Here is a 12,955-nt window from a genome sequence, read left to right as displayed (position 1 = left end):
TTCAAAGATGCAAAGAGCATACATACTTTTCATAATTATTCACAAAACTAAGTTTAAATCTGCATCAGCACATATGATCTCCAAGTTCCAATGTAATATCTAAAATGAGTAAGTAGTTAAACAGCAGGCACAGGACACACAACATTAAAGGCTAGTACTGGCAAGGGTTACAACCATTTATCACACTACTTACACTGAGATGTGCTCATCTGCTAAACTGCTGATAGCACAACTGACTGCAATCAGAGGCAGGGAGCAGAGAGCTGGCCAATAGAGTGAGTGAACAGCACACCAGCTTTTAAATACGAATGTCTCCCAGGTATGTCAGGGAATGCAAAGACTCAGGAAATAGCAATTTTTTCATTCATTTTCTGTTACACAACAGAAACGTCTTCTATTAATTGCTAACCAAATGATAAAAGTAAGAACAAATACGACAATGATTCATTTAAGCTCTTCAAGGAAGTATCTGACACAAAGTAAGTAACTGATTCTCTTTGGAGAACATCAAAAATCTCAATACATGCTCCTGTAACAGGCCAGCAAAAAGAAGAAAAAAAAAGAATTCCTGTAGCTACCTTCAGCAGCGGTCCAGAGAAGGTTATGCTTTAACAGCAAATTCTCACTTCATAGTCCATCCGCTGGCATGGAGAAAAGCAGTTTCTGTAACACCAGGTCCTCCTCCTTTGCTGAAAGTACAAACACTCCTACCTTTTTAAGGAAGCTGTTGGCACCCTCATCCCTTGGCTATTCATCTGCTGTACTGGTTGAAAATCCTTCCCCCCACTGCAGTACTGCTAATTCTAATCAGGAACACCACCTTGCCCTGCTCTAGACTACTATCCAGTGAGTACAGGCACGTGCCGAGGTTCTGGTATGCTTTAGTTCAATATTGCGCCATTTCAAACTGCCTGTCTTTTCAATCTTCCTGTTGAATGCAAACGTGATTCTTTTAAATCCCTGGCTACAAAGGCCTTTCCTAAGCAGATGTACTATTAATGCTAGCATTTAATTTCATTAAATAGATAGAATTTGACCCAAACTCTCAACATTTATGTTGTAAATAGTCAAGGAGGAAATGACTTTGTTTCAGCCAATTTCAAAATACATGTGAGATGACAACTAAAGAAACATATTAAATGATAACTATAGGAATCTTCAGCTGAGGTGTGGCTGTCTAGAAGACTTCACTAACAAGGGAAAAAATAAAGTGTGCCTTGTCACCTAGTAACTATCACAATGGGGCCCTTTAGAACAAACAGATTAAAGAATGACAGAAGAGTATGCCTGGGGTGGTTCTGCAAGCAAACTTAAGGTCAAGGTCCTGAGAAACAAAAATCACTGCTTCAAGAGAAAAAACATGTATTTACACCTCAATGCCTGAAAGTACTGCAGAGAGAGGGGCAAAAAAGTGCAGGAGGGAATAATGCTTCATGGGTGTGTGCATATACAAAACCTTGTTCAACCCAGGCTTGAAATGAAAGTGAAGAGCATTGAGATAAGCGACTCGAGGCACAAAACCTTCTCAAAGGGGAATAATAAGAACTTAATACAGCAAATGCAGTTTACTGGACACCAGACACATTCAACTACACATTACATAATCTAATGGCCAGTAGCAGTCAATTATTTCATCTCTTTTCAACAAGAAAGGGTTTTGCATCATCTTTGGGTAGATGTTTTCCATTCCTGGCTGTGCTCCTAAGAGAGGCCTTGTAGCACAGTCACTGATGAAGAGGAAATCAACTCTCCAAACAAGTACACATGCAGTCTACAAAATGGTGAGAAAGCAGTTCTCGCATCAGCTCATACCATATATACTCTTCACCTCCGGATACGTAAAAAGCATCCAAACAGAAACAAGCTCATTTTCAAACAAAAGTACAAAGTAGCTTTCCTTCCAGTTCATACTGGTCACAGCAGAGTACTCAAATAGCCTTTAGCAATAGACTGAAGTCTCAAAACTACTCAAAGCTGCCATACAGATGTGATGCATTTCAGAGAGGAGGTGGGGGACAAGGAAAGGAGTGATGAAATGCTCCATCAGTCACAGGCAGATGACTCCAACACTCAGCAGTGTCCTAAGTACCATGACACGGCCAGGCAAGCAACTCAGTGACAGAAAAACGTGATGACACCAACAGAAGCAGCCCAAGTTCCCAGAAGTCCCTGCTGCTCTTATAAGGATGTCACCTTAGGACTCAGAGTTGGTTTGTCACTGCAGTGTGTGCCGTAAACTTGCTAAGGAACCATTGCACACCTCTAAACAAAGTCCACGTATTTACAGGAAAAACCTATCTAGAAAATAAGGCCCTTGAAACTGCTTCAGAGCAATTCTCTTTATGCTGTAATTTGTGATCTGTACTTCCTGGTTCTTTGTTAAGAACTGGATGGTAACGTGTAAAATTGCTGCTGTTACTCTTTATTTTGCTTTCCAAAATGGCACATTCTGAAGATAAGTTCCACTGGAAATTCATCATAAAAATCCAAGCAAACACCCTTAAGCAGCAGTCTCTTCAGCTCTGTAACACGCACTATCCTTCCATATTGGTTCTGGTTTCTGAACTCTGCAGTTCAGGTTTAGTGCTCAATGTCAGCAGCCAAGAGAAGGGATGCTTGTCCTTTGGAGACAGCTAGAAAACGGGTTTATTCTTAACAGATTCCCCAGTGATAACAAATAATTACTTCTTTTCCCTAGTAACACACCAAAAGACTGGGCAGCAACACACAGCTCAAATAACCAGCTGTCTATCCCAGGCACTGTTAAGTGTTCTCTGCAACACACTCCAAATGATTTTACAAACATCTCTGCTCTTCTCTATCCTTCTCTCCAATTGAATCAAAAATGCCTGTTTATGAGTTTACAGAGATTCATGTTTGCTAGCAGATCCCAATGTTGTGGGAGCAAGAAAGGTAAAAATAGCTTCATTTTGACACCGAAGGTGCTGGATGCAGACATTTATGAATCACTCCAGTTTTGGCAGAAGTGAATTTAGGAAAGCAGACATACAGCTTGCCTACATATACAGAAAGTTGTGGGGTTTCTCTCTGTATAGCCCAGTACTAGATGAACAGAAAATTCTACAGCCCAGCTAAACCAGGCAGAAATGTAATGCTTTCACAATGACTGCCCTGTTTGTTCACCTGCAATACTTCAGAAACCAAAGTAGAGCACTGAAGCACCTGAAACTGTAGCTGGTCTAAAGACATACCAGGAACTGTTCATTTCTATTACTCCAGCTCTCTAACAGCCCTCCAAACAAGAGGCCTGTTCAGTGATATCTGTTATATGTGAAAAAAGAAATACTTTTAACTTAGCTGTGCAATCTTTCAAAGATTATCCAATAACAAAGTAATAAAGGTTAAAAAGCCAAGATACACACACCAAAAGGCTACTAAAAACCTCCAAACTACCAGCTAAATCTAGAACTAGGATGTCTGGAAGAGAGATTTTTTTTTTCAATGAAAAGCATTATCCTCATGAAATTATAACTGCAAAGAAAATACTGACTTTTTTCCTGTATCACCCAATAGCAAATTAAAATGCAATCACGTGAATTTGCAAGAGGAAGCTACGTGCATTTTACAGCTATTTTGAAGATTCACACTTACACCTCAAGTCACACTGTAAAACACTCTCCCATCACTCCAGCCTTCCAACTACCCCTTAAAGCTCTCAGCAGCCTACACAGACACACCTACAGACCAGACTCAGCTACAAATGAAACTTCCACTATGTCTTACAGTGTTCTGTGTCTTGACCTGTAAAAGCACTGAGCACAAGTAGTTCCTCACCTTAGCAAATACACAACTTAGAGGTGAACTGAGACTTCAGCTCTTTCTGCTAAAATGGAATCTAACACTTACTTCACATGCAAGCAAAGCCTGATTTTTAGTTCAATAATACTGAGCAGTGTTTCAAAATATGCCTTTTTTTCTGACATAATTTTCAAAAATTCTTATAAAGAAAGATCAGCAATGCCCTAAATCTAACCTGAGACAGCAGTGTTATATTTAACCATTGGAAGTTGTTATTCAACAATAATTTCAGTTTCAGAAAGGAGGCTAGTGTACATGCCAACTCAGAATCAATATATACTCCATCATTTAAACTACTCTGCCTCCTATTCATTCATGTTAAAGAATATATAATATTAAATTCCAATCCATAGATTGATTTTTACACATGGTTCATTACACTCAAGCAGAATTCCATCTTGGAAGCACCTCTCATCATGTAAGCAGCTACTGAAGCTCATAAAGCAAAGATAAATACATAACTTTAACAAAACCACATTTATCATTTATGGTGCAATAATGGGTTGGCTCTTTTCCCAATCACTGCAGTGCAGACCAAAGGCTCTGCTAAACAGATTTTTTGTATTGCCTTACATTTCCACTCAGACATCTATGAAATGAAGTGACATATGACTGAAATGTCAACAGTCAAAAGACCTTCGTGATGAAGCTCTGATGCTCATCAGAAGACCCCAATAAAAGCAAAAGCTGCACATGAGCACCACTTGAACAGTTCAGTTACAGACCCAATTCCCTCTTGCAGGTTCCTGAGCAACAGAGAGAGTAGAAGTGCTTTAGGCAGTTCAATTGCAAATTCAAGTGTTAATGTGAGATGCAATATAATCCAGTGAAACACCGGAGATGGATTTTGTATTTCAAAGACTTAATTAGGATTTATTGGCTGAAGAACACTGAAGAGAACAATAATGATTTGTAGAGTTTTCTTGACAAGTCACACACAAAGCAACCAGCAACCTAATGTAAAAAAGCTTCAGAAATGCCACAGCCTTTATCAAAAAGAACAAAACTTGCCTGTACAGTTTGTTCCACAAAGAACTGTTCCTCTTCTTTAGCTATAACACTATAAAATATTCTATTAGAAACACAATCTTAGATGAATCACAACAGAAAAATACTTTCTGTTATCTTTGAAGTCATTATCCTAACACACCATTAACAGCCAGACAACTGTTAGAATCAGCTGCCAATTCAATTCAATTTCCAACCTACTGCACTCAGGTAAGAGATGAAGCTGTTAGACAGTTTACATACTACCATGTGTATAATGCCAACCCAACAAGACTGCTAAAGAATAATTTGGAGGTTAAAAACATTTCTAGCTTCTTACAGTTGTGTTGCTCATTGCAAAACCCAATATGCCTCTCTTCAAGAACTTTTCACATCTTTATTACGCAATAATCATTATTTAAGCGAACTAAAATGCTTTTCCAAGTCAGTGCCAACCTGTCATTGCATCAGCACTCTTGCTAACAATTTTACATGACAGTAAGACTAAAAACAAAATTGAAGAAAAATTTTATAGTTTGTTTTAGCTCACTGTAATCCTAATAATACTTTTACCTAAACTAATCTGGACAGACTGCACACACCTTTCTACTTCACTTGTTGGGTGAAGTTTTTGGTTTCTTTTTCCTAAGGCTACTTTTTCCTTAACTACTGTCTACTAGTCAACACACTGACTAGCAAAACAAACTTTCCTATTGTTTCTGATTAATACCCAGCTTACCTGTGTTTTGCATGGTATCTTTCACAAGAACTCTGTCACAAAAGGCTTCTTCAGACTAAGCATAATGTCACCAGGTAACACTGCAAAACAGGGAAGTATCTCAAATAACAGAGATACTTCTGTCTTCAACTGAAGTTTATGATTAAAAAAAAGAAGAGAATTCTGCTAAAGAAGTTCTGTTGTACATGACAAGATACAAAATGCAGCTCTACTGCAGAGCAGCTCTGTAGAGGGACAAATCAAAAATTTGAACTAAATTGAAAGAGACTGGGATAAAAAGGTCTCAAAAAGCAGGTGTTTCACATGATCTAGTGTGAGAAGAATTTCAAACAGTCTTTCTGGCTTCAGGTTTATATATCTGATTACAATTCCACATCGAACATTGATCAGAGCAGCAAGCCACTCAAATTATGAAACACACTAAAAGGAGATAAACTGGATTGAAAAGCATCACACTGCCCAAGAGAGACAGAATTCTTAAGCTGAAGAGATGATGTGGATCACCACTGCTTGTACTCCATACAAAATAGAGGGCGACCATGAGGTCACACTCTCAAGTCTTCCCGTATTTACAGACAGCACATATAGGAAACAAAAGAAACACACCAGAGTCCCACCTACACTAGGTCTCCTGATATTAATTCATCACTTTTGCCCAAGATCAAATTAAAGTGGAAAACCTGGCTGTACACTGGGACATTGAGTCCTTCAGCTCAGGCAGAACTTGACACAGTTCCTGACTCAACCCACACAAAGACCTGCTTTGATGCACATGTTCATAGGAAAGGGAGTGGAACAGTGACTATACACAGTGGGTACTTTCAGGATTTCCTTACTTTTATCAGTTTAACACTTCAACTCAATTATTCTTCTCAGGTTTTTAATGTGACTTCATTAAACACCAATGGCAGTGCCAAGGTGCAAAGCTCAGCATTTCTATCAATTCTTTGAACACAAGACAAGTACTTCAGAAGACAAGGTTTACTCAAACTTTGTTATTTGCTTCCCTTTGCTTACATCACAAGTTAGATAGTTGAACATAAATGTACGATTCTTTCAAGACAGCATCAGGTTTTCTATCAAACTCACGTACATGGTTAATATTCTGGTCATATTAACTCCATGTCAAGAGTCAACAGCACAACTCCAAAATAAAGTTCATCAGTTAAGGTTTAACAAGTGAGGCTGGATTTGCTCCCATCATAAGACAAGTCATGGAGTACACCTTGGGAGTGTTATTTTTTGTTGTATGAGCCCCAAGGTTGGAAGCTCATGTATCAGGGGAAAACAACATTATTAGCAACAGCATCCTTTTACTGTAACATCACATGAGACTCGGATACTTCAGGATTTACACAGAGACTTGCAATCTTCTGTGTGTCTTCAGCACAGAACAGCTCTTACTCTTCCAAGTCAAGAAAATGAGTCTCTACTTCAGCAAGCAATGCAATGCCAGCAACAGCCCTGCTGTCACCTTTCAGGTTTCAGCATCCTGCCTTTAGCTCTGCTTACAACAAGGCCAGGAGCAGCTCTGTCTGTCCTTACTAGAACCCTGCTTGCATTCACGTTCTGACACTGATAACATCACCTGTGCAAAGAAGAATGTCTTAAGGGAGGGGAAGAAACCGAATTTATGACTGAGTACACAACCTTGACAAAACACACATCCTATGACAGATATTCTACACCTATAACAGAGCTGTAACTCTTGTTCACACTACAGAAGCTGGAGCTCTGGCAGACCTTCTCAATAACCTGTAGTGTCATGGCATTGGTAAGATATGGATCTTGGTGTATTTGGCACTGGAGATTGCAGCATGTTAGCTTTCAATGGCTCTTTTCAAATGTTATTTCCAGAACATACAAAAGGCTGTAAAATTTCAACCATGGAATTACTGTCTGCATGATCACTGCACACTGAAAAACACCATTTGAGGGGATGGTAGAGTTCTACTGTTTTCAAACCTGACTTTTCAAGAGTTTCTCCAGTATCCCTGAAAACAAACAAGTGAACACTTCAATCTTTTAAGGATATGAACTACTGTGAGCTCTACAGAAGCTCTGAGTTCTGTTAATTAAGCTAAGAGGTAGTATTATATACAATATTATTCCAGAATAAAAAATTCAGTATTCCATGTACTTCTTGAAATTAGGGTCATGATTTTCTCCTCTATTCTGACACTGATTTGTTTCTGATGAGATTTTTTTTCACCCTCAATTCGAGGCAGCAGGGTCTTTGGCTAGGACTTGAAGGTAAGTATTATCCATAAGGCTTTCCAAGATTGTTTTTAGCAATTGGAAAATAAGTTCAGAACAAGTCAGCCCAGAACTAAATACAGGATTACTGCTTCCTGGAGCCCACATCTACTAATTTAACATACCTAATAACACTATTAAATCCAGAAAAACAGTGCCTTTCTATTTTTCATAGCTCTTTAGAAAGCCAGCTTCAGGAAATTCAACATTAGCCTCAGGTAGTGTTAAGCAACGGAGCTGCTAACTGGAAGCAAATAAACGACTCTGTGCATTTGGTTCTTCGATCCTTTTCTCAATACTGTGAAACAGTGAACCTCACAATGCCAACAAACATCTGTCAACAACCCCAAACCAAATCTTATAAAATGATAGAAAAACTGTTTTAAAACCAGACAAGAATGGATGACTGAAGACTTTCAGAAAAAGAAGAGCTCAAAGGCAATATAGAACTAGTTCTTTTTTTTTTTTTTAATAAAACAAATGATATTTCAAATGTCATCAACAGCCTCCTGAAACATCTTCATACTTTCAGTTTCTCGTATCTCCAGAGGTTAACCATCTCCTCCCTAAAGTCAACGGCAACATAAGCATTTATAGCAGCCAGTGATTGCATTTCCTTGTCCATAGAGAAACACAGCTGTGGCTCATAGTTCCAACAATTTCCTTATACAACAAAACATATTGGGACAGTGGCCATACCTGGGTTTTTAGTGTGTTCTGCTCGCAACACTTTGACTTCTGCAAAGCAGTTCTACAAGAAAATAAAGCAAACCACCACTAACACCGGAATGCTATACTCCTCATCTTACACACAGATTTCAACTCCCTAAGAAATCCTCTTCTGGTCTGCACAGAGTCTCACTAGAAGTACACACATATCAGACTCACCTGCGCAGACTGTTTTCCAGGACAAGAGCCAAAATCCGCAAGCCTACATCATAATCATCTCGCTGAAGTCCTTCTTTCAGACCTAGAAGGGCAAGCAGCTTTTGCAAATACCATCTGCAAAAACAAGGACACGTACCCTACCGCAACACCGCAGCTTACTCTAAAAAATAACCTTCATAACAGTTGCTGGGCTTTGTTATCTAATTATTTAACCATACAGTGAAATCAACACGCAGGCAATGAAACAGGACAACCTAATTAATAACGCGAAGAATGCTGTACAGAAACAAAGAGATTACGAGCCAGCACAGAAGCCTACGCTGCCCGCTCGGAGGTCCCGACTGCGAAGGCTCTGCTGTGGCAGGACCTCACCCCCAGCCCCGCTGTCACCTCGCTCCCACCTCCTGCGCCTCGCCCACAGCCTTGGCGAGACCTGTGCCAGCCCAGTGCCCCCACCTGCACAGGGAGAGCCCCTTGCCACCCGGGGGAATCCTGCCTCCCTCCCGTCCTTCCCCCGCCCCCGCGGCCGCGTCCGCCAGGGTTTATCGCCCGCTGACAGTGAAGTGGATCCGCGGCCCCTCCCGTCCCGTCCAGCCCCGGCGCCCTCGGCCGCCCCGCGCCGCCCCCTCGGGAAGCCCGGCAGCGTCCGCGGGGCCGGGGGGCGCCGGCTCCGAGCACCCGCCCACCCTCTCCGCCCTTGCTGCGGCGCGGGCCCTCACCCGGTCGCTACGCGGGCGGCAGCAGCGGCGGCGGCAGAGCGGCCATGGCGAGCACAGCACGGCGCGGCCCCGCTCCCCCGCCGGCCGGCGCGGCCCGGCGCGCTGACACATCAACAAAGATGGCGGCGGCGGGAGGGGCCCGGCGGCAGCGGGGCGGGAGCGGGGCAGCCCCGGGCGGCGGGGCCGGCCCAGCCCGCGGGGGCCGCGGTCCCTGCGGTTCCTGTGGTCCGTGCGGCCTCTGCGCTGCCGCTCGGGAGGGGCCGCGGGCGAACGGGCACTCGCGACAGCCACGAGGATCGGCAGGTGACGCAGGACCCGTCTCGCCGCCTTCCTTCTCCCTCCTGGTACCACCGGGTTCCCACCCGCGCTGCCGAAAGCCTGCGATCCACCGACGGTGCTAAAAGCTCCGAGCGGCTGCATATAGGACACAGTGCCGTGGTATTAGTGCGTTCTGCGCCGGGGGACACTTAGGTTGGACATTTAGAAGAATTTCTTCACAGAAAGGGTGATTAGACATTGGAATGGGCGGCCCAGGGAGGTGCTGGAGTCACCATCCCTGGAGGTGTTTAAGGAAAGCCCGGACGTGGCACTCAGTGCCGTGCTGTGGTTCACAAGGTGGTGTTGGGTCGGTCACACGTTAGACTCCATGATCCCAGAGGTGTTTTCCAACCTAATTGATTCTGTGATTTCACAGAAGATCATTTCGGGCATGCGTCTAAAAATTGTTTCCATCTGGATGGGGTTTTGTTTCTCCTCTTGTTTAAACATACGACGTTTCTGGTCAAGGGATCTCATGTCAGACATTCCATGGTGCTATCTAAAACCACGGCCCTGAGCAGCTGCCATACAGGAAGGATTTTTCACCCCTGCAGTTTTCAGAGAGATGGTCACGCAGATGCCTCTCCTTTTTGCAAGATCCAGTGCACAAGTAACGGCTAATAAAATCTTCTCCCTTAAGTAAACTGCATTTCATTCTCCATAACCAACCCCTACGTATTATGTCAAAACCCTCTACACCCACATGCCATGTAAGAGTCAGTCCAGTGATGTTAATAATCAACTTCACTTAGCACCTGCCGGGACTTCATTCCTTACTCTGATTGGATTTTTTTTTAAATGTGAAAAATTTGCTGGGCATCAAAAATCTGAACTACATTTCAGCACTGGGATCAGCAATTTTTCAGTGGAACACAAAGCTTTTTGGAATCCAGAGCATGGCATAAATGCTGTTTTATTTAATAAAAAATAAATTGAAAAAATACCTTAGCAGACAAGCTGTTAAGTGAAAGCAGTTGTATTTCCTATAGCAGCTCAGCTGAAATAAGCACTGGCATCTCTCCTGCAGTAATATCTTAAACAAAACAGTAGAAAAGCAAGTTAGAATCACTGAATAATTCAGGTTGGAAAGTACCTCAGGAAATTATCCTGTCCAATCCCTTACTCATAGCAAGGCTAACTTTGATGTTAGATCAGATTGTTCCTTTATTTCGGCTAATTTATTTTTACATAAGTATAAAAGTAAACACATACCTACATGTATGAAGTCATCACCTACCTAGTGATGATTTCTTCAGTGTGTACTATGGATGACCTTGAAAGTAGAATGTGCTGCCTAACTTCACTTACAAACATTAATTGGGAGAGTTATTTCAGAGCAAGTTCTTTTTCTCCATATTCTTTCTATGTATTTGGAATTTCAGAGCCGGAACTGCAAATTTGGGGGTCCTAGAAAATGCTCTTTGAAACTTGTTGTTTAACCCCAACCAGCAACTAGGCCCCACAAAGCTGCTGGCTCCCTCCCCTCGCCAGCAGGACGAGGAGAGAACTGGAAGATTCAAACTTGTGGGTCAAGATAAAGCCAGTTTCTTTCATGTGACAGATAATATATACAAACCGAGTGAGGCACAATGCAATTTTTCACCACTTACTGACTGATGCCCAGACAGTTCCCAAACAGCAGCCCCTGGTCAGCTTATATATCCTGAGGTGATGCCATTTGGTATGGAATAATCGTTGGCCAGTTGGGATCAGCTGTCCCAGCTGTGTTCCCTCCCTCCACCCCAGCTTCTTGCTGGCAGGGTATGAGAAGCTGAAAAGTCCTTGACAATAATGTAAACACTACTTTAGAAACAACTAAAAACATTAGTGTGTTATCAACATTGTTCTCATCCTAAATCCAAAGCACAGCTCTGTACCAGCTACTAGGAAGAAAATTAACTCTACCCCAGCCAAAACCAGGACAAAACATTTTAACAGATCCTTAAAATCAACTGTGGGATTTTAGAGAAAATCAATCTGTAAACTTTTCAGTGCTATCATAACTATAAATCTTTCAATGTCCATCATTTTGGGAAAGATAATACTGCTTCAGTTAACTAAACAATGTCCTAGCCATCACGTCTAAAGCAGCAAAGGAGTCAGTCACATGAAGGCATGTGTCTTTAAAAACACTAAGTTGAGCACATAAATGGAAATAGGTTGCAGAGAGCATTTGTGCCCTCAGCTTTAACCTCTAAATAACATTTTAAAAGCAAGTGTCTAGCCCTTGCTTTACTCAAATTATGCTGTGCATTCCATCTTGCTAAAAATACATTAAAAACCAGGTGTGGAACAGACATAAGTAAAAATTGTCTCTTTTTAGAAAGCAGTGCCGTGCAACACTCACTTGCTAATTGCCATGCAGCCCAAGTCTAAGCTTTGCTTTCAGAAAGGCTTCTTTGCCACTACTGCTGCTGTTCTGCAGCTGAGCCACAAAGTTCACACAGTCTTGCTGCTCTGTAACACAGTCACTTCAGTGCCCAAATGCTTCTTATTTGGTCTTCTAGTTATTTAAAGACAACTGCAGAGACATCAGTATGCTCTGGCCCCAGTCTTTTTAAGATTTGTGCTTTTACCTTGCTGTATGCTTTGTCTGCAGTCCCACTGATGTTACCTGTTTGTGGTTTAGTGTGTTCCACCAGACCTGGCAGAATTTCATCTGATTTTTGCCTTTTATTCTGGACATTTTTTTTAGAGCAGGATTAAAATCAGGTTAAGAAAATAGAGCCTGGTTAGTGGAGTTCTTCCTTAAAGGCAGGAGAAAAGGATGTTTTGTACTCAGCTGGACTCCCCACAGCTCTAGTCCCAGAACTGATGCTGACAGTTCTGACTCTTACAATACCGGTGCTTAAACTGAATTTTCATCTGAAGAGTATCTTATCCCCAGGAGGCAGCCACAGATACTTAGGGAATGATAATGACAGGTCACAGAGAGAGTCCTTCCCCAAACCACTTGCATTCGTGTTAAATAAGAATTAATTACTGTACCTCTTAAATGCTGAGGAAAACAATTTCTGAGTGAGAGAACTTACCATCTGAAAGACAGACAGTCCTACACAACAGACTTGTCTGCTGCAGACAAGCTCTGCATTGCAGAGGCAGAAGCAGAATTTGGCCCACATATTCAAAAGGTTGTAGTTCTGGCTTTTGGCTCATGCTTTGTTATAAAAGAAAAAGAGAAGTAAGTATTCATGTAACTGCTCAGTTTCCAGGTGATGTTTGTTAATTA

General features: G+C 41.9%; 1 protein-coding gene across 2 annotated transcripts in view; it reads right to left on the bottom strand.

Annotated features, from left to right (window-relative positions):
* The window catches only part of CCDC186 (coiled-coil domain containing 186), a 35,555-nt gene extending 26,078 nt beyond the window's left edge, over positions 1-9,477 (bottom strand). Inside the window, exons 1-2 of one of the 2 annotated variants that reach the window (XM_048311020.1) lie at positions 9,409-9,477; positions 8,690-8,771 (exon numbers count right to left, since the gene is read on the bottom strand). The gene's annotated coding sequence lies outside the window, so the exon portion shown is untranslated. The remainder of the gene's footprint in view (positions 1-8,689; positions 8,772-9,408) is intronic. The other variant, XM_048311021.1, reaches the window with a different exon arrangement.
* Positions 9,478-12,955: the final 3,478 nt, after the last annotated feature.

The sequence above is a fragment of the Corvus hawaiiensis genome, chromosome 8 (assembly GCF_020740725.1).
Source record: "Corvus hawaiiensis isolate bCorHaw1 chromosome 8, bCorHaw1.pri.cur, whole genome shotgun sequence".
NCBI classification, from domain to species: domain Eukaryota; kingdom Metazoa; phylum Chordata; class Aves; order Passeriformes; family Corvidae; genus Corvus; species Corvus hawaiiensis.
The sequence above is the reverse complement of the archived record's forward strand: the minus strand, read 5'-3'. Positions and strand labels throughout refer to the sequence as shown.